This window comes from Triturus cristatus, chromosome 3_2 (genome assembly GCF_964204655.1).
Source record: "Triturus cristatus chromosome 3_2, aTriCri1.1, whole genome shotgun sequence".
Taxonomy (NCBI): Eukaryota; Metazoa; Chordata; class Amphibia; order Caudata; family Salamandridae; genus Triturus; species Triturus cristatus.
The window spans coordinates 415389896-415416295 of record NC_140584.1 but is presented as its reverse complement, the minus strand read 5'-3'; the positions used below and the strand labels follow the sequence as shown (position 1 = coordinate 415416295).

At 44.5% G+C, this 26400-nt stretch overlaps 1 long non-coding RNA gene across 1 annotated transcript; it reads right to left on the bottom strand.

Moving 5' to 3' along the window:
* Positions 1-941: 941 nt before the first annotated feature.
* On the bottom strand, positions 942-25949 carry LOC146857463 (uncharacterized). The gene is made up of 2 exons (XR_014979909.1): positions 25741-25949; positions 942-2280 (listed from the first exon to the last, which is right to left on the bottom strand). It is a non-coding gene; the product is annotated as an uncharacterized LOC146857463 (long non-coding RNA).
* Positions 25950-26400: the final 451 nt, after the last annotated feature.

Sequence of the window (26400 nt, the reverse complement as noted above, 5' to 3'; positions counted from 1 at the left end):
CTGCACGCAGACACCCTTGCAGTATAGTGCAAGGGTGCCTGCGTTTGCGCTACACTGCTAGGTGTAGCGCCATCGCAGGGGAAACGCTAGGCTGCACCATATCGTTGTAAATATGGTGCAGCCTTGCGTTTCTGAAGTGACGGAGAGAGGCATTAAGCCAGGAAGGCTAACACCTCACTCCGCCACTTCCTTGTAAACATCCCCCTTTAAGTCTGGACTGTTGCAACTTGATCTTTGAAATGACCAGTGGCAGATTTCTTCATAAGTAGGGCAGACATACTTCTTTAGTCTAACAATGATAATTAAGGAGAAATAAAGGCTCCTTGCTAGCTGAATTAACTTTTTTTTTAACTTCAAAAGAAGTAATAACCTGAATTTTCAAAAGCACACTGTCACAGGAGAAGGTAAGGTCTCTTACTACCTCCGTCAGCTGATCATGCACTAATATAAGAAAATTAAAGATGCTTAATAGCCAAATGGTGAAATAAAAACTACCACCTCAATTATCTACTATTGCATAATTTCACGACATATAAGAACCCTCTTCATCTATTAGTAGAAAACTTCTTCAGGAGAAGTAAAGACTATTCAAACCTGAATCTGCTAATAGTAAACCACTTACTGGCCTTAGTAAACTTGCTGCCTAAATCAATCAAGTACACATTACACTGGGAAAACGAACTGCCTTTTCTATCTAAATGAATGAAATTCATTGATCAGGATCTAGGGCCCTTGTGTCAGGGCCTGCGCAGATGTATATTCAGGTGCAAATTGTAGTTTATGCCCAAATCGGGATACTGCAGTACATCTGACATCTTCTCCTTTATGTTGCATTTGTAAAACCTGGTGCAGTTTGAAAGGGAAAAAACATATGTAAAAGCAGCAAACCAACTGCGCGCCTTCTAAATATCACACTCCTCACTATAGGGATTTTCTGGGTGTACAAATACCAACCAGGACTGTGCTGGAGTGGGAATGACCCCAGCATGTGTCCTTACTTTTAATGAAAACAATTCCAATGCTGTAGTCAGAATTTCACCTGTGATGTGATTTATAGGAGTGATGGGGCTTTGCCCTGAATATGTCATCTGCCTGTGCTTGTAAAGCTTCAAATAATGCGCACTTTTGGAACAGCTGATGACCTTGTTACACCAAAAGAAAATGCAGAATCTACTTCATAAAAAGGTGAATGATAGCAGAGTGCCTACCTCAGTTATAGCAGGGATTATTTCTACCCCGGGGCCATATCATTTCTTCCTTTAGCTGTGCCGTTTTTGTGGAGTGCAGACTGACCAATGAGAAAAGTTTGTTAAAACAACATATTCAGATTGGTGCCTCATCATAAGGTTGAGGTCAAGGCAGACCTCATTACACAGGTGTATTTCCATTGAATTCTGGGGTGTTCTAGAGGACACGATGAATGCAGTCACCAACAATGGAGTGGAGTATGAAAGCTGAAGGGAAGGCTGACAAAGCCCTCCTGACCTGGAACCCTTTAATATTGCAGTTGAGTGTATACCTTTTACCTGATGCTCTCTGCTTTATGGATGTATACGTTGCTACGGAAAGCGACTTCATAGACTACAAAGTATATTGCTAGCAATTGTGTGTCCACTAATGTCCTGAAACACATGGAATTAAGGACGTTGACTGTGACTGATAGTCATGCCTGATAAATCTTCTGGACCTGGGGTGAAGCTTGTGTGGTATTTCCACCTCAAAGATACATACTTCTTAACATTCCATAAAAAAGGACTACTCCGTATGGGCATATGAAGAAGTATGTGACCCTGAGATGGGGAATTGGTACCTCTTTTAATTCATCCACTGTAGTTGAGCTTTCCATAAAGCCGTAGGATAATGGGTTTGAAATCCTCCTTTTTCTTGACCAGCTTTAACAACTTTTATCTTCTAGGTCAAATCAATGTTTTGTGGTAGTGCCTGGTCCACACACGTGGGTAACCAATGCCTACATTAGAGCCGACGCAGATTCAGTTCAAAGAGTCTTCTGACCAGCTGCAATGGCATTGGAGTTTACCTAGTCCAGTGATGGTGATGTTGCGTGAGCCATATTTCCGAGTGAGAGTTAGAAGAATGCCCCTGGAAAACTTGACATGCTTGACCATCGGGAGCACTGGAGCATAATACTCCTTAGATTACCTTCATGGCTACAGGCATTCCTAGTGATTACACAGCCACCACACGTCTCCGGGGCAGTCAAACACTGGTCCATCCTGGATTTTGGGTTTGGAATCGCAGATCAGGAACTTGTCCCAAATGCTAAAAGAAACAGGAAGCTTGTTACTTTTGGAAAATAATATGGCTTATCCAATATAGCTTTTCTTAAATTTTTCTGCAACTAACAATAGAAGAAGTACTTAAAGATTATTCTTGTGTGTAAGATTTCAGGGCTCAGAGGACGAAGTCAACAGTTTGGCTCCTTTATGTCAAGCCTCAAACACCTATGCAGTTGTTTGGACACTTTCATAGGTTCACATCACAAAATATGTTAATTTGGACATGCTTATAGGTGAGTGAGAAATCCAAGTTTTAGTGATAATGTCTGGAAGTCAAGAAGTGTATTTGTGGCGAGTGATATGGCATGTAGTCAAGTAAGATTGTTGGCAGCATATAATACCATCGTTTTCCAAGCAATCTTTAGCAAACAGTTTTCAAAAACATATTTTACAATACCATTATTTCCCATAATATCTTACATAAAATTATAATTGAATTCTATGGCACAAAAAACAAAATTTAGCTTGAAAATATGTATTTTTAATTTACAACATTAAAAGTAAGATTTATTAACACTGAAGAACGTTTTGTAAATAATTACAAACATATTGCAAATACTTTGGAATAGTTAGTGCTTAGTTAAAAATAAAGTGATAAATTAAAGGAATAAGGATACAAATAAATATATAGTATATAGAGAAAGAGAGAGAGAGAAAGGTACATGTAAATCATAACAATACGGGGGTTAATGGTATACCCCCAAAGACGAATAATATAAAAATAAAATTGTATATATAAATGAACGGCAGGTTGGGGGGGGTATTACTACAAAGCGAAGATCAAATGCCAGTGTATGACTGCAGTTCAGCAAACTTAACAGGGGAACGTCACAATTTACTAACTCGTACATTGCATATTACAATTGTTTTGCACATGGAAACCACATTGCTTATGGTCAAGAGGCTTCTTTCGAGTAATGTTACCGTACTGCGTAAATTTAACCCACTGAATTCTGGTTTTAGTTCATTCAATCTATTTAAATCAAATAAATATGAAAATGCGAAGGTATTAACTGTATATGCAGATGGGCAGAATGCAATATGCGATTTATTAGCATTGTTGAAGGCAGGGGGGCATTATGACCCATTCGAGGTTTTACCTCTCATGAGTCATTGTCCCTCCCCATACTTAACCAAGTTAATAAGTGGCATATTACACTCTGCACATCTGTATGCATACCAAACCAACTATGACAGACACCCTTCACACCTGCCTATAATCACTTGATTTTACTAAGTACCTCAAGAGTACTCGAATGGTTTCAAGTTATATGATAACAAATACAAAAATAAGGATATAACACACTGATTTTCTTCTACAATTAATTATTTCCAATATTCAAAAATAACATTAAAAAATCCAAAACATTACTGTGCAATACGATTTGCAAATACAAAGATTGCACCATGCCTGTGTTGTGCAACTGAGCAACCAAAATAGAATCTTTCCCGTATTCAAAAACACAGTTGAAATGCCCGCAGTTACTGTGACATAAGGTTTACAAGTACAAGTGTTGCCACGTGCCTCTATTGCTCGCCTTCACACCAGCTTACCTGTGTTTCACTCTACCGCAGTGTCACTGACATCAGTAGATAAAGATCCCTATATCTACACAATATCTGGAAAAAGGTTACAAATAACCCGCAAGGAGTGAGAACTGAAGAACAGCTTCAGAAAGTGCTTAATGAATCACAATTTTCACAGCAATATCCGCAACAATTTAACCACCTTGCTGTAGTGGGAGGAGGAAGAGAGTGACTGACAGAACAACAGACCAATCGATGAAGAGAAGTGGCTGACAGTATGTTGTGTGTAATTTTGGTAAAATTAAAAGGCCTTGTCTAACAACAGATCTAAAACTATATGTATAATACTTTCTCAGGGGTTCTGCTACAGGTAACGTAGAGATACAACTCGACCACTGGCACCATAAGCCTTTGTAGCAGCTCAGGTCCACTGTAGATAGCACGTCATATATCTAATAGATTCGTACCGGCAAAACCACGGTCGACATGGAGACCAACCGAAACAAACAGGCCGTGCCTCGCCGCGCCGCGATGACATAGGTCACTTGGCAAAACGTTCTGACGAAGCTCCGCCCCTCCACCTCACCACGCACCGTGAAAATCCTTTGCTTCCATGCACTTTAATGGACTTGGCGTAGAAACGTGCGCACCGCGTCCATAGATCACCCTAGATGGGAAATTGGCGGCCTGACAACGCGCCTTGCTCATCTTCCTGGCAGTCCCGCACTCTGCGCACTTGGAAACCTTGGCGGAGCCAGCCCTGCAAAAATATAAATTACTGACTCCAGCCCGGCTCGGGACTCGTATTCAGGTTACGTCTCCAAATGAACATTGATTTTTTTTTCTTTATGGAGAGAGGGAGGGCTGGGGGAAATCTCGCTCAGAGCGTGGAGCTAGGAGTGTCCCGAGAGGCCTTCCTTTCGGGTCACCTCTGGAGCTGTAAGTTGACTCCCTGGCTAATGGTTTTTCTTCCCACCAAGCTATGGTTCAGGGAAAGGGGAAATACTGTTCGTGTTCGTCGGGTTATGTCTCAGGTTAACAGAGGGGAATGCTTAAAAAAATATATTTCTTCTTTTGTTAAAAAAAAATATTTCTTCTTTTGTTAAATAAAAATATTTCTTCTTTTGTACATTGACATCTCTCCTATAACTGCCGTCATGGCGCTGTACTGCAAGAGAAGGTGCTGCTACAACCGGCGAAATCACTTTTCACACAGCGCTTGCTGCGAGCTCGATTCGCCTCTTGGCGCTTCCTCTAGGAGGGCTGAAGAGTCCGTACACTGAGGGCCAAAGTTGAGACTTGGCGTCAGTTTACGTTCTTTATAAGTGAACAGGTGTCCTGCAGAGTGCACGGCTGTTGCTCACAGGGAGCAACAACGCTTTGATTTGGGGTTCCATGTCACGATATTGAGGTGGGCAATATAATCCTATTGAAATATTGTATCTAGATTGTCTACTGTCGGTATAAAGCAAGGGTCAACAAGATTTACAGTTCTTAACTCCACATATACTTAGAAGATGGGGAGTGAAGAACTGTAAATCCCCTCGTATTGTAAAGCTTGATGAAGGGTGAACCAGCTGTCCTTTCACCTTAGTGTGAGGCTCCAATGGTCACATTAACCAGCACTGAAGTCCAGGCGGCAGCAGCTAAAGCAGCCACAGCTGAATCCCCCTAGTTGATGATGTTTCCATAACCCCTCGAAGGCCAGGTGATTTTGTGTGCTAAATACAGTTACATTTCAGTGCATCAAAAACAGGGGCGCGTAGCTTGGTCAGTAAGATTTTGGGGAGTTGAGGGGGGTGAGCTTCATATTTCACAACAAGCATGCTGGCTAAAATATAATGTATGAGAAGCAGCGCAGGAGGGGGGCTTAAGGAACAGTGTAAAGGGAGAGGAGTGCGGATTTTGAGGGGTACTTAAAACTCAATATTTTGTAAAATAACCATCGGGCAATAAGCACGTCCTCAGGCCAAAGTGGGGTAAAAGGCCGATTTATTGGACAGGTAGGCAAATCAATACATAATCATATACAATTCAGGCCTCACTAATACATATTCCAAACTATCACCCCCCCGCCCCTAAGAATTTTCCCCAACAACAAACTTCCCCAACATTGTTCGGCCTAATCCTCCTCCCCAAACCCCTATCTACATCTCTTGCCTACCTCTTGCCTCCAACCTCGCTCCCTTGCTTCCCTCTGTCCGAAGCTATTCCTAATGCCCCCAACCCTTCCTGCCTGTCTTGATCTCCTCCAACTCTGCCACCTGTCCAAGCGACAACCACCAAAATTCAAGAATTTTTTTTTTTGGTATAAAGCAGCGGAAACTAATGTAACTCATTTGAAGAAACAGAAAAGGGGGTGGGTGGGTGGTCGGACCAAAAATTAATGACCCTACCTTACCGCCGTCATAAGCAAGTGCGCAACGGGGATTTCGCGCTCTTGGTGCTCGCGCTACTAGCGCCAGCCAATTGGAATTTGCCTCCTGTCCTGGGACATACTAAGTGCCCGAAGCTGCCCGGGGGTGGCCAATCTGCGAATGCCACCCCCAGGGGCCCTCATTTTTTAAGACCTTTTTAAACAGAGGCGAGAGTGCGTGTGCGTTTTTATCTGCACGTAGGTTTAAAAATCCCAAGTGAAACCCAATAAATACCTCACCTTACCCAACGTAAAGCACCTGCACCCTACTGTTTACTACAGAATACATTTATAACAGGAGATGTAACGCCCCAAACACCCCCCTGAAGCTACGCCCCTCATTTTGCGTGAAGAGGCTGGTCATTGTGGAAAGGTAAGTGTGTCTCTTTCTGGTTTATTTTTAACTCTAAAAAGAACTCTGTGATGTTTTACAATGGAAATACAGTTACAGAACATGTTTGCTCTTATTCCTCCCAGTGGCATAGAGAAGATTCTGTGGTTACACTAGTCTTTGGCATTTTTTAAGTTATCAGTGCTTTGAGCTCCCCCAAGGGTTGGACAAGATGTGAAATCTACATGAAAGGGGTTTATACCAGTAATAGATGACGGTTATTGAAAAACTTTAACAAAGAGCATGGGTGTTAATGCTATCTGTAGGGTTGAAGGAATTGTGAAATACCTTATATGGCACCAAACACAAAATTCTTTGAACACAACAGTCCTGAAGATGAGCAGGTGTTCAAGCCACAACCAACCGTTAAAGCTAAGGTGAAGCCAAGGAAAGTCTAGCATTTAATGATCGTTCACTTTGTCTAATGTGTTTGAGAGCTTTTACTGCCTAAAATTATGCCTGCCTTGAACCCCAGATAGCTGAGACCGCTAGAGAGCAACTATCATGAGTAATATTTTGGCCCAGATTCTCAAAGGTTTAGCATTGGGTTAGTGTTACTTTTTATTGCAATCCCAACACTAAACCTGTTTTGGGATTATCAAACAAACGCAAATTATTTCTGTTCGTTTGTAAGGAAAAGTATTACAAAGCAGCCTGAAATGCTGCTTTGCATTACTTTGTATCACTGGGTCGTTACATGGGCGTTCCCATGCACCACCCATGCTTTTTGACGCTAAACCCTATCTACTAACATTTAGCACCAAAAATTAACGCTGCGGGAAAGCAGGCGTTAAAAGGAGAAATGTTGTCATTTCTCCTTGCTTTTGACTTTGCATGCATGCTGCACAATGCAGCACACATGCAAAGTAAGAAAAGCTTTGAAGTGTGTCTGTGCATAGTATTTTATACTGGAAGGGTACCTGTCCAGTAAAAAACATATGGTAGACTCAGGCACGCACCCTAGCTCTATGGTGCTACTGTGTGTGCCTTGGGCAGTGCAGTTGAACTCGGCACCGGTGCTAGAGAGACAGGAGGTGAATATGGCGTTCTCCTGCTCTCTACGAGTTGTGCAATGCAGCGCAGCCTCTTTGGGTGCTGCGCTGTGTTGCCTGACAGCTAAGAGAATCTGCCTCTTTGTGTAGAATATTCGACAACCGAATTCCGCCAAGACAAAGTAGGGCTTGGGATGAGTCAATCGCACGTTGTTTTCCAATTTCGATGAAACCCAGTGCGGCCCTGAGGCCTGCTGTAGGTTGCATGCCTCCGAAATCACAGGGACTAGCCGTTCACCCTACCAGCCGCATGCTGGCTTAACACACCGCTGTGCCTCACACCGCCAATGCCACAACCCGTCTCCAGTCCCTTATTTCTGTGTTGGGGAAATTCTGCTGTAAAAGCATTTCATCCAGGAGCTGCTTCCTGTCTACAGCCAAACAGCTCAATAAGCTCTCAATAATTAAAGGCGCCCTGTGAAACTGAGACTGGCAGCTTCTGCCTGCGTCACCACAGGAGGAGACATTCATACAGAAGAAGGTCTGCTTGAAAAAGCTGATCTGAGTGAAAATGTTGAGGGTGAAGTGGGAAGATGGAGGCCGTGTTTTAGTACTTTTTTGTGCACCTTACACTGGAGCCAGTAGAACTCTATTCAGACGTTGCCTACGACCAGCTCCACAATGGTTGCTACATGCCAGCTAAGATAACAGGCAAAATAACTATATTATCAATAAGATGAGATCTTTGCCTGATCAAATTTAATGTTCTTCAAGACGGTTTTTGAATGTTGAACACTCCTGTTCAGAGTCAGGTTTCCCTAGGCACTGTTGTGCAAAAGTAGAACATTATTTTGTGAAAAATGAGACCATTGAAGTTTTAACCCCTCACATTAAATGCCCTTATAAAGGTTTCCAACCAATTATCCAGTTACATTCACGTTTACACTTGAACCCCTGGAAAATGTACTAAGCCTGCTTAGTATATTGATCCCAGTGCGGTTAAAATAACCTTTAAAAGCACTTGTTAGCAGTTGGAGGGGTACACACATGCACAAATCATAGTCCCCGGCTGAATGTCACAGGTGGTGCGTCATGGCATGTGTAATTGTTATTTATTATCAGATAGGTTAACCAGAATTTGAAAGCCAAGAAACTTGGACATGCCACTGACACAGGTAGCACTATAAATCCGGGACATCTGGTCTTTCTATTATAAAACACTTACAAATTGCGAGTAAAGCTTAAAAAAGGAAAAAAAAGACTTAAGTTGAGGATGTGCTATGTTTATACAAAAACAGACCAAATTCCGGGAAAGAAGCTTAATATGTAAGTATATTAATATGAAGAGATACAATCTCAAAATGTACTAATTAAAGTCATGCAACTTTAGCTTCCCACAATGTCTGACTCATGACCACACATATAACATGGCAGATGATATCAGAAATGACATTGCTGACCTCAGTGGTGAGATCAAATATAACATCACCACTGATCACAATGACAATTTCACTATATCTTGCACCTGAGGGGGCACATGGTGACATGCAGCACTCTACTAAAAACATAAGTAAATTAACATATATAATACCAAAAGCACGATTAACAACTATAACATCTGTAACTCCATCTACACAGCGACTTGACTTATGTTTATGTAAGAAGGTGGCGCTATGGCTTACTGGACCTTCTGCAGGTTGCAGGGCTACTTGAAAGTTACAGATACAAATCTCACTAAAGCCTACTTAGCCTTCAATCGTTTGAGGATGATGAATTTAATGAGTAGTTTGAAGTTGTGTGATAGGAAGAAAAGTTGTTTATAGTGTCGGTTGCTTACCTTATGTACACATTATTATTTACGCGAGTACTACACCTTCCTTCCTGATGCACTGACTTTACCTCTACTAATCTAATGATACATTACTTCAGCTATTACACCTTATCTGGGATAACCGTTCTATTCTCGTTATTCTCACAAGCAGTCATAGTGATTACTTAGTCACGTCATTCACAAACATATCAATGAATTTCTTAAGATATTTAGTATAACTCTGATGCGACTGAAGAAAACAATGTGATGGCTGTTCTTTGCCATTGTGGAACTAGGTTGACTTTACTACTGTAGTTGCTTGCTTCTTGGAAAACTATATCAAACTTTGTGGGGCTTATTTACAAGCCCATTGCGCCGCCGGTGCGTCACTTTTTTTTGACGCACCGACGGCACAGTGTGGTGCTCTATATTTTTAAGGCCAGGCAAAGCCACCCTGCATGGCTTTTCATGGCCTTGTAAATACGACCCCTTTTCATGCATCAGTTTACATGAAAGGGGCGTGGCATGGGTGTTGCTGTGGGTGTTCCCACGCAACACCAATGGATTCTGCCACATTCCCAGATTTAGAATATTTCATAAACTTGGGAATGCGTCAGAATCCTACACCTCCCCAGAGGAGGTGTAAGGTGGCGCAACGAAGATGATATTTTTATTTCTCCTCGTTATTTCCTCTTTATGCGTACTGCATTCTGCAGCGCACACACGAAAGAGGAAAACACCATCAATGATTGTTTTTGTGCAGGAAGGCATCACTTCCTGCACAAAAACAATCATTTCCGCAACGCAGGCACCCCTGCACCAGGGTGCAAGGGTACCTGCATTAGCGCATGGCAGCCAATTGTGCGCCATCGCTTGGAAAAGCACAGTGATGCATCATATTTATGTAAATATGATCATCCCTGTGCTTTTAAATTGCTGCCGCTCGGTGCAGCAAAAATGGCTTGCAGTGCCACACTGCATCATTTTGTTGTAAATAAGGCCCTTTGTATTTTAAACTACACTTGTTTATCTAGGTGTGGGCTTATGCGTCCCTTTTAAATAATTTGTGGGGGCAGAAACTTAAAGCTTAAATGGCTCACACCATTTGAGGGGTCCTACCTGTTTGCTTATCTTGATGGGCTCTCCAAAAGGCATGGCAGTTTGTGGTTCCTGTGTGGAGTGATGCAAGAACGTCCAAGCCTCTGAGATTGAAGGAAGAGGCTTGACAAGTGCTCGAGCTGGCTTGCATTCGACAAAAACTAGGCGCAACTATGTGTGTTTAGATGAGATATGTAAGTCCTTTAAGCGGTGTCTCTTTTATGCTGTAGTGCTTGAATTTTCTTTTCTTTTGGGAGGATTCAATCTCTGCTTAAATGGCAGCTCGTACCACTTGGAGCGGGGATAGACAACTTTTTACATGTCTATGTGTGCAAATACATTAATGTTAGAACTGCGCTCATGCCTTTATCATATTGTTCGAAAAAGTAGTAACACGAAACACTATACCACATGAGATGACCAAACACTTTGACAACACCAAATTTAGCAAATATCGCACACACTATGCTTAGAACTGTTATATTGACCACCTGTGCATAAGAACACAACCGAAGGGTGAGCACATTTTTTTGAGGACTTGTAGAATAAGAAATTGAAAAGAATGTGAAGGTCGTACCCACTCTGATACAGCCTGGGATGTGCTCTTGTGCCCGTATAGCCAGTGAAACACTTGTTGGCTTATTATTTATATGGAATTAATTGACTGATGAATCACACACAGGTCACTGTATAAAGATACCATGGACACTGGGTTACTGGGTACCAGGGTCACACCCAGGAGAACCCGCACAACCTTACCACCAAATAAAACATGCTTATGCAGGCTACAAGTGCAGTCTCAGCCACTCAATCATCCGAGAGCCCCAATCGTTTTCCTTCAGTCTTTCTGGCTAATAAGCATTCAGGCACAAAAATATATTTTTTTTATTTGAGATTTGATTCTGTTGCGAGCTGTAATTCAGCTTTGGTTGACCTGGTACCAGATTCATTCAAGCTGATTAAATCTGGCCACGTGTTGAAGCATTTTGGGGTTGTGTGACAGCAATAACAGAGCTTTACGTAAAGCCACCCGCCTTGTCACAGACTGCTTTGGCATTAGGATTCATATCACCCTACCAAAGTTTTTGGTTTTAGTTTGGATTTTGGTGCATTTCCCCCCCCCCTGTCCTGACAAAGCTTCTGACAAAGATTCTGGGACTCGTTTTGTTGTTCCGATGCCCTACTGAGAGCTGAAACCACCGCACTGAGATGTTATAGAAGAGTTTAATTTCTAGTTTACCTGTCCTGATATTGCAGGGCATTGGGTTCGAGACCTAGGTCTCTATCCGAAGGTAGTAGGACCAATTCAGAATAAGTCATGCACTCAATCGCAGCTTTCTTTCATCAGGTTACGCTGTGGTAGAAACCCCCTTTAGAGTATGTGAAATCGGATCAAAAGTAGATCTTGTGTCAATCTACAAGAAACTCTCACTACTGTTACCCTAAACCTGGTGCTAATGCGGTTTGGTCCATTAGATATGTGACCCTACCCCAGATTTAGCTATTTGCGTGCGTGAGAAGAATTGTAAACCTAAAGAAGCAGTCCTTGGATCAGATGTATTAAGCTGTTATACTTTGACACAGCTCGCCTATGGTTTGGGCCCATTAAAACTGAGAAAAGTCAGTGAATGCTGCCTGCCCTTTTCAGAAAAGATTCTGACAGGAGCTTTTGGAAATGCGTAAGAACATAAAGAAGCTAAAACGTCGAGGCTACACTCTTACTCCTCACAAAGTTGCAAAGAATATAGAATGCAACTAAAAAAAATCGATCAATAATGCACAGCACTGATGTCGGAGTTAATGAGATATTAACTAACTTAAAGATATGGGCACTTATTTTGGTGACCTGGATTTTTATGCTTCCAAAATTGATAGCATTAGTACCTCTGAGTTTGGGGGATCAGGTATTTCTACACTTACGCTTTTGGAATATTATCTTTTGGCATGAGATCTATTCTCCTCAAAATTAACAATTTAAACTCTCATTTTTACCTTTCAAATAAATGAAAAGATATATTTAATTGGAACTTAAATAGAAAAGCCTAGCAAGTATCGCCGACCCTATGACCCACTAGCGCGCGTATACTTCTACACAGTGAGTCCCAGTTCACACTACCCATGTTGAAGAGTTATGTTTTATATTAAAAGTATACACAATAGGTGAGGATACCCTACACCAACACAGTAGGTCAACGCAAGAGCGACAGCATGCCTTACAGGGAACAGCACTAGATCACACGGGCGGCATTTGGTGCCGCCCCCAGGCGCAGTGTAGATTGTTGTCAAGACTTCAACCCAATGTAACTGCACCCAAGAGCATTCAGTCCTGTACGGAACACCTTTATTGATGTTATCACGATATATTGATCTTGTATAGCAATGAAATGCCAATAAAAAGATTTTACAAAAAAAATTGACACATGTATGTAGTCATTGACTGTTCCAAATTTTATTTTATGAGTGTTTTACATGCATGATGTAGTCTAATTACCACTCACAACTGGCAGAAACATGTTGATTTATATTTTACAGACGAGCGTTCAGTGAGTGCACTAGATAACGAAATCAGTGACTGGAAATTTTCAGGTAGTCACATAATGTATAGCCAACTAGTTCCACGTGCTAGTCAAGTCCCCGTTTGGTTAAAGGGTCAGTTCAGTCCGGCCTTCCTTGCTCTTGAACTGTTCGACCAAGAATATCCTATTTGAAACCTGCAGTCTACTGCTCTGTTTTGCAGTCCTAGCCCCCTTGTGAGATTAGCTCAAGCCTGGCTCTGTTATCCTTGAACTGCAGTGTTTTGCTGGAGTGGCCTGGTGGCAATGACCCCAATGGAGCCCTCTTCTATGAGTTGGTGAATCTGTAAGATAAACCTCTAGAATGGATTTCGGGTTAGGGCACTAATAAAACTGATGCCCGATTCCTTATGCATAAAGCCTCCTTTGAAATACAAAATGTAGATTAGTAGCTTATAGCTTTGCCCCGTAGGCTTTTTTCCTTCTTTACGGAAGTAGCATTGATCTAAGCACAAGCATGCTACCTCACATCAAAGAATAGCTTGTCTAAGAGAAAACCTGATCAACAAGGGTGAAGCCAATCTAAAATCTTTGGGTGAAGCTTAATCAGCTCGATTAATTCCTGTTGAAAGCAGGGCACTGTATAGACCTGTGCGTGAGGGATAGTAGTGCATGTGTGGCCATCATGAGTCACTATTAGGAGGACTTGTACTGTTTGAAAATTCACAAAGAGAGCATCGTTTTATTTTGGTGACTAAGACATATTTGGGCACTTCCACAAAATACACACCTTACCCCTGCTCTTGATTCAGGGTACCGGGGGAACTAGTTGATTAGAGGCACCCAAGAATTCCCAAGGCACCCCACAATGCAGGTAACTGTCTTCTAGTGCACCCATCAGGGTCCAGACCCTCGCCAAAAAAAATCAGCATGACCACAAGGCTAAGCTGAGCCCCGTAATGGAGTTTGATTTTCAACTCTGGACACTTTAACAAGAGGAACCCACCCCTGCTGCCCACTGGTGATATGTGGCTCATCATGTCCTCTTTCCACAGGCCATTCATACCTGGTGGCCAGCAGGCATCCCACTATTGCTGTACAAAACATTTCAAGAAATAAATTAGTAAATAATGTACGCATGTAAAACCCCGCACAAAAGGGCAAAAGTGACCTTCACGTCATCCAAGGTGGCTGTGTTCCTGAGAGCTGTAGCATGCAAGAGAGATATGTGGTCCTCTGACCGGAGTCCTTTTGGTTCTTGTTCCTCATTACAGCATATCCTGAACTGGTGACCTATGAATAGGCATACATGGGGCCTCATTTAAGAGGCCTCTTGCGTCACATTTGCGCAGCCGGAGTGTCACTTTTTTGACGCAATGGCACAATGTGCCGCTGCATATTTACAAGGCCATGCAAAGCCACTTTATGTGGCTTTTAATGGCCTTGTAAATATGTGCCCCTATCACGCAGAGCACTGCGTGAAAGGGGCGTTCCATGGGTGTTGCTGTGGGTGTTCCCATGCAACACCCATGGAATCTGAAGCATTCCCAGATTTACGAGGATTCGTAAACCTGGGAATGCATCAGATTCAAACGCAACCCCAGGGGTAGAGTTAGGGAGGCGCAATGAGGATATTTCTCCTTGTTTTTAGGTCTCGCCTGAGCCAGCGCATGCGCTGCTCTGGCGAGACATGTAGTAAGTGGGTTTTCAAAGGGCTACCCAGGCCAGGCTTTTGCTGGCCTCAAGCTTGCGGTTACGCGCACAATTGCGCGCAGAGGCGCCATTTGCCTTTCCTTTGTTGTCACGGGTAATTAAGCGCGGCGTGCGAGCGCACCACTCGTGCGCACACACCACTCGTGTGTCCTTTTTAAAAAATTTCTTTTAGCGCGCACGCACACAACTCCCGGGCTTTGTTCCTCCCTTTCCTGCCCTCTATGCTTTTTTTTTCTTCACGGCCGTGCGGCCGCGTCCCTTTCACGGCCGCGCGGCCATGGGCGTGTCTGTAGCAAACCTCCCTTGTTTATTTTGAGATGGGGAGTAAACCTGTATATGGAAAAGATGATTCAACATTTTTTTTCTGTGTGTTATTTTACACGGAAAGGGCTAGCCGGTGTCCAGCCTATTCAGACTGCAGCAGTGATGAATAAACTGAAATTGGTTTCTATGTTTGGAATGCTGGCAACATATTTAATTGAACCGATTTAAAAATAAACTGTACGTAGCAGAGTTGGATGGCCCTGCTGGGTGTTTGAAGAATAGCGCGCATGACTCTGTGTTTCGTTTGTGCTTTTGTGCAGTTTCTATGGCGTGCGAGCTGTGACTTGCCCTGACATTTAGTTCACTGTCTCTCGTGTATGGGCATGCAGGCAGCGGCGTGACTCACGCACGTCGCCTGCCAATAAACTGTTAGAAAGGGCACGCGAGGGGGCTGGGCTGTGCTGTGCTGGCCCTATTTATAAACACTGCTATCACTTACTTCCCTGCAGATGACAACAGGTTCTCTTTAGAAAAGAAAGCTCGAGACGCTTACAAGTAATATCGGCACACTCTCTCAGAGTGCGAAAGCGAAAACAAACCGGCCTATACGCCCAAATGCCAGCATGTTTTTCATTTTAATGCATGCTTTTTTTCTCTGTTGCTCGCAAAAATCCATTCTCCACAATGCGTTCCAGCGTGTCTCTCTTTGTCACTTAACGCTCTAAGCATAGTAGGTCTCATGCGATGCGCGCTTTTACTTCCATTCTTAGCGTGAGGGTGCATTTAAGGTGTGTCTTGACTGCGCAGTCGCCCCTGACCTATTGTGTCCAGTTCCTTAAAATATAAAAATAGTGGGCCGAGCTTTACCGGATCCCTCTTAGCTCTTTCTCTCACTTGATGCTATTGGCTATTTAATGTAACACCTACTGTTGGATGCTTGCATTGCAATGTATGAAGGACTATTTCACATCTTAAAAGCGTGCCAATTCATCACACGTTAAATTTGTTATTGTGTCTCATAGTTGCTTTTTGTTGAACTTTCTATTACTGTAAAAAGATTTTTTTTTTATATTTCAGTCAGGACTCTCGAAATTCAAGCCTTACTTATTAGATTTGCCAGTGCTTGTTCTTGAAAAACATGCAATAAAAACATGGTGACATTAGGGCGTATAGACCAGTTTTGTATTGGAACGCATTGAGGAGAATTGGGGCTGGTGGCTCCACTCCTTCACATGTTGATGTTCAGGTGTGTATTTGACTAGAAGGAAAGCAACCAGTCACATCCCGGGCTTTACAGGCCGGTGAATTTGAAAGGCGGAAGTGTTGCGGCAGAGTCACTCTAATGTCAGGGCTCATAGAGAGGCTGACATTACTAGATGCAGTCCACACCGGCAAGGTGAATGAAATAAGGGAAGAGGAAGATGATCACCCCTGCCCCCCTCTCCCCGAGACCCTGAACTCTGCCCTTGGTATTAACAATCTAGATCAAGGTGAGGGGAAGGACCTCCAAGAGTCCATGCTGTTGACAAACCTATAATACCTTTAGACAAGAACTGAGTCAAACATTTGTAGTTAACATATAAACAAATAACAAAAAAGCAAAAAAGTCAAAGGATGAAAACATTCCACACAAGTAAGTTCTCCTTTTCTTTAAGCCATTGACTACATGTTGAACAGAAAAATTATGACAAACCCTGCAGAGACACTCAAAGCATTACACTCATATTGCTCTAAAAATAAACTGAGCGTAAACAGTGAGATATCAAAAATCATGTGGAAGATTTAAGGTAGAAAGGACCGAAAATGTTCAAACTCGATGACACCCCTCTGGAAAGAGCGAAGGAATATTCTTGGTTTAGCCAAGTAAGCAGGGTCGATCAAGATATTTGTAAAGTAACAGGTCAGCAGATTGCATTTCTTTTGCAGATTTATATAGCGTGATGTCAACCCAAAGGTACTGGAATGCTTTACATAAGCACCAGTTACATTATACAAAGTCACATTCATTTTTTTTCAAGACATAAACCTGGTTGGTTCCCTTGCACCAAGTTCTGCAGTTCTGGCTGTAACGCCACATTACCCCCTTCCCCCCCACCCTATATTTCCACCATTGTTCTAACGGTGTCACTAGGAACAATGGACTCTTTAAGCTGTGCAGAAAGGTCACGTTTGCAAATGTGATTGTACTGCTATGCCCATGGTGCAGGGAATTTAAGTGGGCAAAGGACATGGAAATCAAGGAAAGATAGTCATCACAACACACCGCCACACACTTTACTAAGCCTTCAACTGCTTTTAAGGCTGTCAGTGATGCACTCCAGATGTGGGAACGCAGCAGGGACTATGTGGGCCCAGAGGGGACTTTTTTGCCCCAGGAAGTTGCACATCAGTCTGTAACATCCCAGAATTTACTCTACTGTCGTTGTGGAAGTTGCAAATTGTATAGATTTCAATGAAAGCCAGATTTTGATGTGCTCCTTGTTAAAGTCAGCAAACATGCAGACAAGCAGAAAGGAAACTTGATAAGGTTCTTGCAACAAGCGACTGGTGAAAGGAAATGGACAATGGGCTAAGTGAAGAGCACCTGTTCTGCTGTTTGGGAAGTAAAGAGTCACTGGCAATTGCACAAAAACAATAAAGAAAGTCTATGACGCATCAAACTGAGAAAACTAGAAAAGAACAGGACTAGTGAAAAGTATTCTCTAAAATTCCATCTCCTTCACTGCAGTATAATCCAACCATACTTAACGACAGGGAATAAGAATATTATTTGTCAATGAAAGAGTAAACATCATTAACGGAAACAATGCACCTGTAACATTGCAACTGAGGATATACGTGTATGTGTTCATGCATGGGTATGTGTAGATATATAAGTTTATGTGCTCATCTCTCCATTTGCTTCTCTTTCTGTCTGATGGGTTTTGCGCATTCTTCATTCAAATGAGTGAGATCTTACTTGTATGTGTAAGTACGTTTGTGCACTCGTTTGACTGCCTATCCTTTGTGCATATGTTTTACTGTGCGTGCATGACTTTCTGTGTTTGCTTACCTTTGGCTGAATGCGTTCATGTATGTGTGGCAGTATGTGCATGGCTAAACACTTTTGTGTGTTCGCGTGAGGGCAAGTGTATGAGTTTCCTTTGCTGCATGCGTGTGACTGTCTGCGGTTATCTAGCATGTGAATGCTAAGTTCAGTGTTCAGGATCTCCAAGGGAGTTTTGATCATCTCCATCTTTCTCTATTTCACACGCTATGTCTGTGTGCTTTTCTGAGTGATATGTGTATCTCTGCATGTTTTATACATGGTTGTGTGTGTGTTCATGGGCAGCACTGTCCTTGCTTGTGTGAGCTTATGTGCATGTGAGAGGATGTTTTTGTGTGCCTGTCCATTTGCCCGTATTTTATTGAGTGTATTTTTGTCTGCGCTTGAATGCTTGTCTGCATATGTGTGTGTCTGTGTGTCTTTGTGGTGTGTGCTCCTTTGTGTTTGTGTATGTGTCCTCTTTCCTTTGCATGAGTGTATCCGGTCTAACTATATTTGCAGTGCTTTCAGTGAGCCAGTTTAGACTCTCTACACACCTCTCTACACACCTAGCTCTACCTACCTCTCTCTACACACCTCTCTCTCTCTCTCTACACACCTCTCTCTCTCTCTACCTCTAAGTGGCAGCCGGAGCCTGATAGCACTGCTTGTCCTTTGAAAAAAGAAAAAAAAACAAGCATTGGCATAGCCAATAGGTCTAGCCTTTGGGGCCTTATAAGTGTTTAACCATGCAACAGTTAATGTTGTTGCACCAAGGATATTGTGCTGCATAACTAGATACTTATAAGGTCCCAAAAGTGAGAACTATTGGCTATGCCAATGCTTGTTTCCTCTTGCTAGGTGGGCTGCATTCTGCAGCACAGATAGAAAGAGGAAAACACATCTTGTGATTGTTTTTTCCTGCACAAAAACGATCACCTCTGCAACGCAGACACCCTTGCACCATGGGTGCCTGCCTTGGCGCATGGCAGTCTATTGTGCGCCAGCGCATGGGAAAAGGACAGGAATGCGCCATATCTCATAGATGCGCCATATCTCATAGATACGGTGCATTCCTGCCCTTAGCTTTTGACACAAGGCAGCACAGCAAGATTCCGTGCAGCTCTGCCCTGCGCCAAAACCTTGTTAAGGAGGCCCATAGTTTGCACTGCCCTTGCACTACATTTTGTGTGGAAACAGCCATTCCCCCACAGGCATAGATTAATATCCGTCAAGTAGGGCAAAGGTGGGCTCTCCTTCATGGAAATGGAACGATCTCCCTCCACCTCTTCCACTGAGCATTTGTGAAACCCTCCTCCTTCCCAGCACATATCGTAACTCCCCTCCCCCCTCCCCCCCCACACACTTGCCCCCCTTCCTCTGCCTGGTCCTCTTTTCTGGGAAAGTGTTGTTATCCATCCTGTCCTTCTTGGGTTGCCTCACATTTTGACACACACCAGGGATTCTTCTGGACTGTGTGGCATGTTATAAATTCAATGTAGCATTGCCAGTCAGGCCGTAGCCTTTGAAAAGCTGATATAAGAGTCGGTTTGAATGTTAAGTTTATTTGACAAAGGGCTGACCCTTCCCTGGCACTAAAATGTTTGTCCCGGCATCCAGGATGGTGAGAAATATCCTTGTTTCCACCTGGGCTTGTTGGTTGTACAGCCGAAATGTGATGGTTCTATTTTAGGTTTGGCTTTATCAGCTCACTTGGGTGCACAACCTATTGGTACCATTCCTTTACAGAAGACATGGAGTGTGCCTTGCCACTAACCAGTGGAGTGTCGCTCTTTCACCTCATGCTATTGGCCAGTTGGTGCATTATTCCGCATTCTAAGGGGGGCTTCTATTGTAGTGTCTTAGGTACAGTTTTACATGTTAAAAGTACACTGAATCATCAAACATTAAATTATTCATCTTATAGATACATTGTACACAGAATGCAGTCGTCTTTTGCTTTGTGTGTGTTTTTCATTGTAGCAGGCTTTTTGAAATATTTTAGGCAGGGCTCAAGGTGCAGACAAGACCTATTGGCCTCGTCTGTGCTTTTTTTTTTTTTTTAAGGCATCCCAGAAGTGACTGTTGGCTCTATTATGTTGTATCAAATCACTCTCTGTGGTACATGGTATGTATGTAAGTGCTATTTGTATAGCACAAACCTAGCCAAAGACTGCAGCATTGTACGGGATCAAAGGCAAGCATATAATCAGTGAGTGATAGGAGAGGAAGCTGGATTCTGGGAGCAGGGGTGTACTCTTACTGCATTGTGATGTAGCGTTTTTTAAAGAGATGAGTCTTCAACTCCTTCCTAAATTGGAGCAGTGCCAGCCAGTCCATGTTGGTAAGAGGATGTTGTTCCGGATCATGGGTACATAGATCTAAAAGGCCTCCTGCGTTGTTTTTAATTTTTTCACTTCTTAGCCTGTAGTCTGATTTTGTCCTGACTACGGGTATGCTGAAAGCCACCAAAAAATTCATGATTTGAGGCAATTGAAACAGAAAAAAGAAATGCACGAAAGACACTGTTGAAGTTGCAACTACCTGGTGACTGCACATCCGCACTACAGAAGTAAGATCACAGTTACACGTCACTGTTAAGCTGGTTGAAGAATCCCTCTGCAAAGCCACTAAGATTCCCTGCAGAGTACCTCAAAGTTTGCTCTTCGGTTTCACTGGTTTTGTTCAGTATTAGTTTAGGCATGTAGACTCTCATCTTAGTTGTTTACTTGGTCTGTTTCCACATATACACCACCTTCATCCAACCATAAATGGAAGAAGTGGCGACCAAGCCCACATGATAGACTGCTTATCACACCTGCAGCCCAGTATAGATCTGAACAAGCTTTGCTTCAATGCAGCTAAAATTGAAACTCTGATATTGCGCTAAACTTTCCAAACAAATAGCCAGTCACAAAGAGCCCTCCACAAATAAAGGCCAGAAATGTGGGTCTAACCTTTAACACTGATTGGTCATCCTCATTCCAAACCAATATGTTCACCAAAAAAGGCATTTCATTACCTGTGGCTATTACATGGAGTTATCCCTCTACTATTCGGGCCACTCAAGATCACCTTGGCCCTGGTTGTGGTCATGTCCTATCTGGATATAGCTCTTACTGTGCATTGCCAATAGGCGTGACCAATACCAAGCCATTGAAGACTGCTGCTCCTCTCTGGTATCACCCATGAGTCAAAGATCATATCAGTGGTTTATGGCTTATATCTTCTCTGCCAATGCCTGACCCACTACCTCACCCCTCTTGCCCCAGCCCAACTGTCACACTCCTCAGGTGGAAATGTTGGTAGTTGGTCAGATCTACCATAGACTTCTGAATTGATTATGCTAACACTACAACACTTGTTCCAAAAATACTAAAGCTTTCAACTCTGTGTTTGAAAGGAACTCTAGGGCCCTGCGGTCACCACGCCACTGACACCTTGCCACACCCACAAATGCATCTATAGAAATACCCCTTCATTAAATTAAGACCCTGTACCCCAACCTGTACTGTTGAACACTCCTCTCGTACTGTAGCATAAAATGTGTATTCTGCCAAGTATCTAGTCAGCAGGTTTACCAGGTAACTACAAAACTTGATATTAATGAGCTTGTGGACCAGTCCTATGTGCCATACTCGGTCAAATGCTTTGACTATGTCCAGAAACACGACTCTAGGTGATTTATTGATGTTAAATCCATGCCTTATTATGTTTACCGCTCTGAGAAGTTGCTGATTTGCCAAAGGCTCTTTCTGGAACCCAAGCTGCTATTTGGAGAGAAGGTTTTTTGGTAGATACAAAATTGCTGAGATGTGCAAGAATTACCTTTCAAGGAGCCTTGATAAGCCAGATAACACTCATAGGACGGTAGTTTGCAGGATTTTGCAGTGATTTTCCAGGCTTAGGAAATACGATGACTCTTGCTTCTTTCCAGGCTTTCGGGTAGAACTGGTACTAAATATAGGTGTTGAAGATCCCAGCAAAATGATCCATTGCTGTATTTAGAAGCATCTTGATTGGCTGGTTGGTTATTCCATCTCTTCCTGGTGCCTTGACGTTTTTCAGTTTCTTTATTAAACTAAGCACTTCATCCCTTGAGCATTACTCTGTTTGCAGTTTCTTTTCCGGTAGGCGCTCCAAGTGTTGGTAGGGCACTTCTCGTTCTTCTGTTGTCAATTTGCTGGCCTGCTTAGGCTTGAAGGATTCCGCTAGTGGGTCAGCAAGGGCCTCTGCTTGTCTCTGTGGCTGCATGGCAACATAGTCTTGCCTTGTACTGGTTTGTTTGGTCCATTTTTACCAGTTAAACAACGGCTCATTCACCAGAGAGAGTTGGCAGAGTCTTTACAGTTAGCTGTAGCAACCTACCATTTTTCACCTCTGTGCGGGCTTATTTTCGTCTTCAGCAGTTTTCTGAGCATGTAGTACTTCTTCAGCACGTCAGGGGTGTAATACTACTGCCATTGTCTTGTAGAGGGTATAGCGAATGGCGGATAAACCTCCACACATGTAAAACCACAGCAACATTGCTCACAAGAAAGAGGATCTAAGAGCATTTAGAGATCCGCCTCAAAGGAAAGGAGATAAAGTGGGAATACTGCAGTTCCCACCTGGGGGTGACACTCTACACCAGACTTAGCTGGAGAAACCACTTTGAGAAAACTCACCAGAAAGCATCAACCACAAACTGCTTCTGAAGACTATGCCAATGCCTATGGGGAGCAAGGTGCGCGCGCGCAATCAACACAATCACGAGCTTCACAGGTTTGGAACAGTTTCCAGGGGAAGTATTGGAAATCTTTACAAAAACAAGAGGGCCCTTCGGACAGCAGCAGGCACTCTGTGCTTCACAAGAACAGCTCCGGGCATCACAAGAGCGGCAGACCTCCACAGAGAATTTAGGCTTTGAGATATAGGATGACCATCTCCGCAACCTCAATGAGAAACTCTACAAAGGACTTGCTCGAAAGGAAAACCCACTGAGGAAAACCTTGCTGACATTTCTACAAACCGTTATAACCGCTATTCTAGGCCCATCACAGTGCTGCCCCTGTGCACCAGTTCACTGGGACCATGTGTCACGGATCAACAAGAAAACAAAACTGTGACTTGAAAATAAATGAGAGTATGGACTAATGCGGCTTAAGCCACTGTCAGATCAAATATTGCAGCCAGAGAACAGACCAGACTGTACTTACAACCCGGTTATCAGGATCTACTTTGTATCCCTAGGACGCATTGGTAAGGACCCTTTGCATCTGAAGAGCTAAGACTGTGCAGGGGACGGGGCAGGCCAGCTCGGGTTTGCTGTGTGCATTTATGTCGTGCGTTCTACCATTTGGACAGTGACAACTGGGATTTGAAAAGGAAACTGAGATGGAAGAACCTCGCCACGACGCAGCGTGTGATGTCACGCGGTGCTGCTTTTACTCAATTACATTTCATGTTCAGTATATCTCACCACATCTGTCCCAACGAGATGGCGAGGGGAGGAAAGCGACGGAGCAAGTCGCTTTTCTGCTCATCTCTTCGGGGTGCTGTGATGCCCTAGCTGTCACCCTTTCAAGCAATTCTGAAGGACATTTTGGGGCAAATTATGATACTGAACGTATTTGGGGACTATATAACACGAGGCCTTAGAAATACATAAGGACAGAGCATGCAAATTAGACATTCACCAAAAATGAAGAGCCTGGCTCTCTTAAATCCGGGTACGCATGTGGCATTTCGGTGCGGCCCCAGTGCCTGCGTCCTCGCGCCCCCGCACCCCCCTGTGGTCGGCCCCCAGAGAGGCATTAGGCAGCTCTGCAGCAGTGAAGGTTACACCGAGCACGGTGGACCATGCGGGACTGCAGCATCCCCTCCCCCATGCCAGAGGGAGGGGGGCTTCTCCGCCTGGCCCTGGAGGAGAGGGCGGGGGTACCGCACGAGCCAGGGGTTATATGGGGTTACCGTAAAGCCCGCTAACCCTCACCCACCCAACGCGCAGGCACCCGCACCGCCCGCCAGCAGCGCGTGTAGCGAGTACTTGCCTTGACTTTGCCTGCTGTGCGCCCGCCGCTGCATACTGCACCTCCTCTGCACCGCGCTGCACACTGCCCGGCAGCTGAAGTTCCCTGACGGGTGGGAGCAGGCGCACAGGGGGGGCGGGGGAGGGGCACGGCGCTCCCTCTGACCTGCTGTAAATGCGAACTCGTCCGGTCCCCTTCTCGAAACAGGGAGGATCGCTGCTCTTGGAATAAGTGCCCGAGGAAGACTCCTAGGGCCAGCCACCCCCGGCGCTGGTGGTGGGTCCTGGGTCCTGCTCGCGGGCATGCCGGGCTGAGGGAGGGGAGAGTGGTATAAGGGAGGGGAGGGCGCGTGGGAAGAAGAAAGGGAGAGCAGGAGAAAGGGCGGTAGGGGAAGGCAAGGTGTAGTAGTCTGCGGTGGGATAAGAGGTGTGGATACAGGGGACAATAGGTGGGGAGGGGAGGAAGAAAGGAGGGATATCCCGAGAGGCAGAGGTGAAGAGAGGTAGACACCGAGGCAGAAAGTGGAAAGAGGAGGAGGAAATGGCACTGGAGAGGCTGAAAGTAGAATACCAGAAGCGCGCGGAGAGGGGAAACGTGTCTGCATGAGGCATAGGGGAGTAGAAGAGAGGCCGTGTGGCATTGGAGAGAGGTATCATCTGAGTGAGAGGTAGTGTCAGAGAAGCTTGGCACGAGAACGTGGCTCGAAGAAGCTGATAAAACACTACGGGGAAGTTGAGAGGGCGCAGGGGAGGATAGCAGGGAGCGAGAGCACGAGACGGGTAGGCAAGGTAGGACAGGAAAGATGAGAGGGAGGGACAGGGAAAGCCAGAGATAGGCGGTAGAAGCGAAGAGAGTCCCACACAGATCCATGCTAATGAAATCCCCGGCAACCTTATTGACTGGCACATTTTATCACTGGCGCGCTAGCCCCCACCGTTTCACTGTCACTGAGCCGAGATACAGCTGCTGGCCGCCCACAGCTCTTGAAAGCCCCATAGCACCCATCACACCCTCGCACTGGCCGCCGCCCCAGCAGCTCAGCAACGTAAGCTGCCGCGCAGGAATGCCGCGGAAGTGCGCTCCTAAGTGCTGAAGGGAGGAAGTGTAAGTGTCCCGTGGATCATCAGAAGGAGACTTCGTCCCCCGTCTGTGCGGAGTTAGATGACAGCAGGGAGTGTCGCATGCAACTTTAGAAGGAAGAGAAGGGCTTAGAGCCGTGTTTGCGGTCCCTTCAGGACTAGTGAGCCGGCTTCCTTGAACTAGGCTGTCCCCGCGATCTGGCACCAGCCGTCCTGATGTCCGCATTTATTCTCTAAGGAATAGACCGCAATACACAGACCTTGTGGAAATGTGAACTCACCCCAAAGCTACTGAAGGAAGCTTAACGCCATCCAAACTATGAAGCTGAAATGTATGTGCCGACGAACCCGTAAATTATGGGAAATATGTAAAACTATATGTCCGTGGTTTTCCTGAGTCACTTTTTGTCAAACTTGGACTGTCGCTGCGTGCACGGTCCAAATTTCGCTTGTCCGCATATAAAAATGCGCGTCTAGCTACTCGATAGCGTGTAGGCACTATAAAGACACATACTAAGCAAACAGTAACGCCTGGGGGGAAATCTGAACATGCCCACGACTGAGAAACTGAAACAATAAGCATGTCTAATAAGCCATTTCTTACCTTTTCTACCAGCTGTTGCGGCCAGGCTGAAGCTACCCTCTCCGCGGCAGCCGCACTTTCTTGTAACATTTCATCCGGTGCCAAACTGCGGTAGTTTGTGTTTTCTGTAAGTGCTTTAGGAACGGCACCTCAGTCTCAGGTTAAGTCTGAAACAACACGGGGATCGCAGGCTGCAGAGAGCAGCCCGTGTCCCCGAGTTCATCATCGAAGTGGCAAAGAGACGCCCCGATGGTTTTCCATATAGAAAATATACCCTGACAAGGACATTGGCTGCCCCGTCCTCCCCTCCCCCTCCCCAGCACCCAGCTGCTCTCGCTGTGTGCCTGCTATTTTTGGCAGCCGCCAATGAGCCTCTCCTGGGCTGTTATTAATGGCGGTGTGAAATTCATTCAGACTCTGCTATATAAGGTAAGCGATGGGGTAAAGGAGGGACTAAATATACTCGAGGGCACGGGGGGCCTTGGCACCGCCAGTGGAAAAGAGGCTTTCACACAATGGCCAGGAGCTCTGTTTGAACACAGCCGGGCTGCGCGCGAAGACGCGCCCGCCCCCGGGAGGCCCGTGCGCACAATGACTATCTCTCCTCTGGAGTGGGTGCGGAGCCCCCTGCGTGGTCCAGGGGGGATTAGGGTGGGGAGGCTGAGTGCAGAGTAAGTGCAC